This window comes from Oryctolagus cuniculus, chromosome 16 (assembly GCF_964237555.1).
Source record: "Oryctolagus cuniculus chromosome 16, mOryCun1.1, whole genome shotgun sequence".
Classification (NCBI taxonomy): domain Eukaryota; kingdom Metazoa; phylum Chordata; class Mammalia; order Lagomorpha; family Leporidae; genus Oryctolagus; species Oryctolagus cuniculus.
In genome coordinates this window covers 53,292,461-53,299,731 of record NC_091447.1, presented here as the reverse complement: position 1 = coordinate 53,299,731, position 7,271 = coordinate 53,292,461, and the positions used below count along the sequence as shown (strand labels likewise).

The following is a 7,271-nucleotide window of genomic DNA, read 5'->3' as shown; positions in this document are numbered from 1 at the left end:
GTCTTGGGGGTGGCCAATGCATGGCAGTGTGTCCCGCGAGAATTCCTCTGCTGGCACCTCCGACCTTGCTGGCTTCTGGCCCCCGGAGTCCTGCACAGTTGTCCCTGCTTGTTCTGAGAAGTGGGGTGACCTCCCCAGTCCTCCCTGACGCCCCCTTCCTTAGCTGGGACCTCCGCCCGGGCTGTTCCGCCCTGTGTGCCCGGCCCCAGGGAGACTCTAAGCTGCAGGAGGACAGGCAGACCCTGCTCCCGCGGGCGCGATAAACACCCATGCTATGCAGGGCCTGGAACTCGAACCCGCTCCCGGGGTGTTCTCGCACCCCCAAGCCCGCGGCACCCTCGGAGCCCGGGCCGGCTCCAGGGAGAAGTCCCAGGGGCGCACCGGCAGAGCAGGGGCCCCGCGAGTGCAGGCGCGCGGCTTTGTTGCGGCGATGAGGCCAGGTGACCGCTGGGCCCCGGGCCCGGGCCGCGGCGATTGCCCGCGCCGCCTCGAGGGGGCCCTGGCGCGGGCGCCGGCCGCCAGCCAGGAGGACGGGCCCGCCCGCGCGCTGCTCGGCGCCCAGCCTCGCTGCCGGCCATCGCTCCGCCGGACCGCGCCGCGGGCTCGCCCAGGTACTGGGGGCCGGGAGGAAGCGGGGTACGCGGCCACGCGCCGCCGCCCTCTTTGTTTTGGGCCCAGCGCGGGTGTCTGCGCCTGGGGCGCAGGGACTCGGGCTCGGCGCGTGCGGGGACAGGGGCTCCGGCTGCGCGGGGGACGGGGACTCAGGGCGCCGGGACAGGGGCTCGGGAGGACTGAGGCCAAGGCGCGCGGAGACCCGGGCTGGGGGCGCGTGGGGCCACTGTGCGGCTCTGCCGGGGTCCCGGGAAACGCGCTGGGGCGCGGACCGGCCAGGCTGGGGTCCGGGGTCCGGGGACCGGGGACCGGGGGCGCGGACCGGACAGGCTGGGGTCTGCGACGGAGCCGGCGGCGCAGGGGCGCGCGGGACGGCGGGTGGAGGCCGGAGCGGCGCTGTCTCGGTCGCGGCCGGGCGGACTTCGCTCCCTGGGACGCGTCCGAGACTCCGCGCCAGAGAGCAGAGCCCGGGGCCGCCCGCCGTGGGCAAACTCCATCTTCTGCTTGTTCTGGGAGGGCGCCTTGTTGCGTTTCTCTTTCCTTTGCGGCGCGAGAGGCAGGGGGCCCCTCGAGCCCCTCTGCCTCCCCCCGAAGGCGGGGGGCCTGGCGGAGCTCTGGGCAGGGGCCACCTGTGGCACGTGCCGCCTGGCACGCCAGTCTGCGCGGACCGGCGGTAGGAGGGGGAGGGTCCCGGCGCCCGTGGGGTCTCCGAGCGCTGCAGGCCGGCCTGACCCTGGATGTGCCTGCAGACTGGGAGGCGGGAAGCGAAGGGGGCTTCCCCGCGCTCCCTGGGGGGTGCCCTCTGGTGACCGAAACTCCAGCAGTGCTGAAAAGCAGAAGGTGACCCCCAGCGCACACGTTCCCCGGGTCTCCCTGCTTGAACCGGAACACAGGAAAGTGGGGCTGGAGGAGCCCTTGCAGCCACGGGGCCCCTCCCTCCCCGCACGAATCCGGCTAAGGCGCTTCCTGCGTGCTTTCCCTGCGCAAGGAGGGTTGTGCACCCTCGTGTTCTGGTTCCTCTCTTTGGGGCCTGCCCGGTTATATTTGCAAATCAATCAACAAGTATTAAGAAAGGCTTCTCTGTGCGGAGGCCTTGAGAGCCCGGGAGGGGTGGGGGAGTGGCCGCAGCTGGAGGGTGGAGGGGCACGGCCAGAACCCAGGGAGCTGTGCGCACGGGCTCTCCGCGGGGAGCTGCCTGGGAGGGCTGGCCGGAGGCCAGAGCCCAGACCCTGGACCGGAGGCCAGCAGCAGAGCTGGAGAGGAGCGCAGGTACCAGCCGGTCCATTTCCTTTCAGCCTTGCAGGGAGCAGGGTTACTGCCCCACTTGACAGATGGAAGTGGCCCGAGGCGGTGAACCCTGGTGGCGGTGGTGCCGCCTGGGAGCCTGCCCCTGGCTGTGGATGCATGTCTGTAGGTGGGCTCCTAGTGCGTGTCCGGCTGTAGGTGGGCTCCCGATGCGTGTCTGTAGACGGGATCATGATGTGTGTCTGCCTGTAGGTGGGTTCCTGATGTGTGTCTGACTGTAGGTCAGATACTGATCTGACCTGTCTGTAGATGGGATCATGATGTGTGTCTGACTGTAGGTGGACTCCTAGCGTGTATCTGACTGTAGGTGAGGGCCTTAATGAGTGTCCGGCTGTAGGGTGGGATCTTAATGTATGTCCGGCTGTAGGTGGACTCCCGATGTGTGTCTGGCTGTAGGTGGGGCCTTAATGTGTATCTGGCTGTAGATGGGCTCCCAATGTGCATCTGGCTGTAGGTGGACTCCTAGTGTGTATCCGACTGTAGGTGGGGGCCTTAATGCATGTCCAGCTGTAGGTGGGCTCCCAATGTGCGTCTGGCTGTAGGTGGGCTCCTAGCACGTGTCTGGACAGCAGTTCCTCAGTGGAGGTTGTTGAAGCTATCAACAGCTGCAGTTGAATTATTTGAAGAAAGTAGGAAGAGCAGCCTTAGGAACTGCAGCTCCCAGGGCAGGTCGGCTGCCTGTCCCAGACTGCCCCGCAATGTTCTGAAGCTGAGCTGCTTGCTGATGGAACCCCCACTGGAGGGTGTGAGCCCAGAGCATGCTACAGGCTGCAGGAGGTGCCACAGGCTGCAGGAGGTGCTACAGGCTGCAGAAGGTGGACAGGCTGCAGGAGGTACAGGCTGCAGGAGGTGGACAGGCTGGAGGAGGTACAGGCTGCCAGAGGTACAGGCTGCAGGAGGTACAGGCTGCAGGAGGTGCTACAGGCTGCTGGAGGTACAGGCTGCCGGAGGTGCTACAGGTTGCAGGAGGTACAGGCTGCAGGAGGTGCTACAGGTTGCAGGAGGTGGACAGGCTGCAGGAGGTACAGGCTGCAGGAGGTGCTACAGGCTGCAGGAGGTACAGGCTGCAGGAGGTGCTACAGGTTGCAGGAGGTACAGGCTGCCGGAGGTACAGGCTGCAGGAGGTGGACAGGCTGCAGGAGGTGGACAGGCTGCAGGAGGTGGACAGGCTGCAGGAGGTACAGGCTGCCGGAGGTGCTACAGGCTGCCGGAGGTACAGGCTGCCGGAGGTACAGGCTGCCGGAGGTACAGGCTGCAGGAGGTGAACAGGCTGCCGGAGGTACAGGCTGCAGGAGGTGCTACAGGCTGCAGGAGGTACAGGCTGCCGGAGGTACAGGCTGCAGGAGGTGGACAGGCTGCAGGAGGTGGACAGGTTGCAGGAGGTGGACAGGGCAGAGAGTGGGGGCCGGGGGGAAGGTGTTTGGCCCTCCTGGCAAACGCAGCTCCTACCTGCAAGGCTGAGTAGTCACTACGCAAACTCTGAAGTCCTGGCTCCGTGTGTCTGTGTCCTGTCCTGTCCCTGCAGCAGCCGCTGGGGCTGAGCACCGTGTCCAGGGGAGCCCCTGTCCCCTGCTCTCAACTCCATGCAGGAGTTGCTTGTAGGAATGCCACATGCCCCTTAGGAGGCAGCGAGCCTTCCTGCCATCCCAGCCACGGTCGGGCAGAAGCACTTGCTGACTATGTGTCAGCCGCACCCTTAGGTCCAGGTTGCCAGGCCTGGCTGTGGCTCCCCGGGGCTTCTGGGGGAGGGGCTCCTGGTGCAGCAGGAGCCAGGGAGGGTGGCCGGGGTCTGGCCTGGAACTCTCCATGGGTCAGCCCAGCCCCAGACCTCTGGCTGCTTCCTGTAGGACCCTGGTGAGCTTGGGGATCAGCTGATGATGCAGAGCCAGCCCCGTCTACCCAGAGTCCTTTGCGGCCACTGCTGTTCATCTAACACAAGGGGCTCTGGTTACTTGGCAAATTAAGCAGGCATTTGGTTAACCTACAGCTACTTCTTGTTTCTCGCAGTTAGCAACAGGGTTACTATCAAAACAGAGTCTCTTTTAACCCTCACTGCTTTTAAAACACTGAGTCAGTCAAAATCACCAAATGCCAGCAACTCGATGCCAAGGGGGCGTCCCCCTGCCTTGCATGCCCGAGTGTGTAGGTTCCGGGAGTGGGCTGCATCCGCCCAGGCCCTGCACAGCTGCGCCGTTCCTGGGGTGCAGCGCGGGGCTGGGACATTGATGCCCTGGGGCCAGTCCAGCCTCTTGGCTTTCTACCTGTGCCCTGGGCTTCAGTAGCGTCTGGCGCGTGGCCACTATTTCGGGTGGGAACGGGGAGCTGAGCTTGGAGGCCCCTGGTGGTCCTGATGTCTGTGTGGTGGGTTCTTTGTGGGGGGACATCTCGGTGTCTGTGCTCTCAGGGGGTCTCTCAGCCCTTCTGGGGGCTGGGCTGACCTGCGGAGAGCCGCAGGCCAGACCCCACTCTGCCCGGCCGCCTGCCTGGCCCTCCCGCAGCCCTGTCTGGGGTTCCTTAGCTGGTGCCCCAGAGCCCTCAGGGGCTGCCACTGCTGGACTGGAGGGAGAAGACCGGCGTGGGTGAGGGGGACCCACCACTGGGGACTTGGCACGTCAGGGGAGTGGATGGTTCTTGGTGGGCGCCATAACGACCCCTAGACACTTAAACAGGATTATTATTATTATCAAAGGAAGTACTGATCTTGTATTAAAATGCTTTGTTCCAAATGGGCAAAATAACCAGAGAGTGTGCTGGTGGCGATTATGTGTGTGAACCTGAGTTCCCTGTGGCACAGCACCCCCCGGTCATGCCACAGCTTTGGGAGAGAGAGTCCAGTAAAAATCCCTGCTCCCTGGCCAGGCAGGAAGTGACCCTCGCCCCGAGCCCTCTGCAAACAGCCTGCCTCGGACTCTGCCACCACGGTCCCACGTTCTGCAAGAGGGCCAGCTTGGGTCACTAGTGGTGTCGTGGGATGGCAGGGCCTGGCTTTGAGCCCCGGTCTGCCTGTGGTGCCTGGAGCTGTGGCACAGCGAGGGGTGCCAGCGTCCCTGGCGGTGCCCAGGCCCTGCGCGGCCCGCTCCCTGGCCCAGCTGCTTCCTCAGCCGGAGGCCGCGTTCTGTGCTTCCCTTCCTTCCTCCTCCGGCTCTAATTATGGCACACCCGGCGCTGCGTGCCCTTCCTCTTCCTCTTCTCTCCGGGGCAGAGAGCAGCACTTGGCGAGCCCTGTGCAGGCCTGGCTTTGCTTCTGTTTGCAAATTAGCACAAGACCGCTGGAGGAGTCCTGCTGGGCACCGTGCCCGTGGCACCAGGGGGCTTCCAGGTGGGCCTGGCACGGCCCCTGCTGTCTGAAACGCCACCGGACGCCCGGTGGCCTGCGCAAGACACTGCCCTGGGCGTTCCCGGCTGCTTCTCTTTTGAGCCGACCCCTGCGGGGAGGAGGGGAGGGCTGCCGATTCCCTTCAAGGGGCTCAGGAATCCCTGGCTCCCCTTCCCCTGGGACTTCACCGCCACGGCACTGGCCCACATCTGGTGGGAGGTGGGGCGGCTGCCGGGCCTCCAGCCAGGGCGTCCACGTCTGTGCACATTCCTCCCGGAACAAAGGGCCCCTCCCTGCCCGGGCTCCGCCCCACTTTGTAATCTATCACCTTTCTTCACATCTCCCCGGGCGCCAGCCCCCTCTCCGTGGGCACCTTGGGAAGTAGATCAAAGAGAGGCAACCAGATAGCCCAGGCTCTGACCGCCCGCGAGCCTGGGTGAGACCGCCCGCCCTGGTTCCCGGGCAGCCTGGGACTGCCGTGGGTCCGGTCCCCCGCTGCTGGCTGGCTCTGGGCCCAGTGCGCACTGGGTCCTGCTGAATTTCCATGGCCCCGGGTTCTGAAAAGCAGGCTGTCACCTTCTGGGAGAACATTGCCCCACTCTCCCCCATTCTGGTCCCTGTGTGGGCAGGGGGTCGTGCACCCTGGATGAGTGTTTCCCAGGGCTGGGGACAGCTGTGTTTCCATCCAGTCACCTCTGGAAGGCTTTGCTTGACCAGGGCTGGGGTGGAGGAGAGGGGCCTGTGTTGGCAGGTCTTGGCGGTGCTGGACGCTTAGGTGGGCGTGAGCGTGTGCAGGGGGCGGGAGCAATGCAGGGAGCAGGGGCACGGGCACATGCAGGGGGCAGGGGCATGTGCAGGGGGCGGGAGCACGTGCAGGGGGCAGGGGCACGGGCACATGCAGGGGGCAGGGGGCAGGGGCACGTGCAGGGGGCGGGAGCACATGCAGGCATGTACAGGGAGTGGGAGTGTGTGCAGGGGGGTGGGCACGTGTAGGGGGTGGGGGGCAGGGGTGTGTGCAGGGGGCAGGGGTGTGTGCAGGGGTCGGGAGTGTGTGCAGGGGGCAGAGTGTGTGCAGGGGCGGGGTGTGTGCTGGGGGCAGAGTGTGTGAAGGGGGCGGGAGCGTGTGCAGGGGGAGGGAGCGTATGCAGGGCGTGGGAGTGTATGCAGGGGGCAGGGGCGTGTGCAGTGGGCAGGGGTGTGTGCAGTGGGCAGGGGTGTGTGCAGGGGGTGGGGCACGTGCGGGGGGGGGGCACTGTCTGGCATCTGTGTTACTCTGGGCCCAGCCCAGGGCTGCCACACAGGGATGTGTCTTTGTTTTCTAACGTGCTGTTAAATGTTATTTATTTATTTTGTAATTGTTTGGGAGACAGAGAGACAGGTAGACAGGCAGACTGAGAGAGAGCCTGCGTGCACCGTGTAGCTCCTCGGATGTGCACAGCTGTTGGGCTGAGCCAAAGCTGGGAGCCCAGGACGAGGAAGCCAACGCAGGCCTCCCACGTGGGTGGCAGGAGCCGAGCTGGGCGCTGACCCCAGGCGCTCGGTATGGGGCTTGGGCAGCGTAACCGCTGGGTCCAACGCCCAGCCCTAGTCGCTTGTGTCTTTTTTCCATGAAGTGGTTTCCGGGTGACGCAGTAGACTTGGGAGAAGAAGGCCTGGCTCAGGCAGCCGGAGGATTTGCAGCCGCCCGTGTGCGGAGTTTGCACGGTAGGTCACGTCCCGCGTGCTGCGGTGTGTCCTGCGCTGTAACAGCACTGTGGCAGAGCGAGCGAGTGGCCTCTGGAAGTCCCCTGAGGGCAGCGCCTGGACGCCCCTGTGCGTTGGTCGCGACTCCCTGTGGGTGTCCCTGCCCACAGACGCCCGGGCAGCCCCCGCCAGCCCTGTCCTGAGCATTTCTAGCTGCCGTTCAGGTCCAAGGACACAACTTTCTTTTTTTAAATAATGACTTATTTATTTGAAAGGCAGAATTACACACACACACACACACACACACATCTTCCATCCGCTGTCCAGTTGGCTGCAATGGTCAGGGCTGGCCAGG

General features: G+C 65.0%; 1 protein-coding gene across 5 annotated transcripts in view; it reads left to right on the top strand.

Moving 5' to 3' along the window:
• Positions 1-457: 457 nt before the first annotated feature.
• The window catches only part of TNS3 (tensin 3), a 188,445-nt gene continuing 181,631 nt past the window's right edge, over positions 458-7,271 (top strand). For 2 of the 5 annotated variants that reach the window (XM_070059445.1, XM_070059444.1), the window contains exon 1: positions 1,769-1,881. The gene's annotated coding sequence lies outside the window, so the exon portion shown is untranslated. Of the gene's footprint in view, positions 612-1,768; positions 1,882-7,271 lie in introns of those variants that run through there. The other 3 variants (XM_070059452.1, XM_070059446.1, XM_070059450.1) reach the window with 3 other exon arrangements.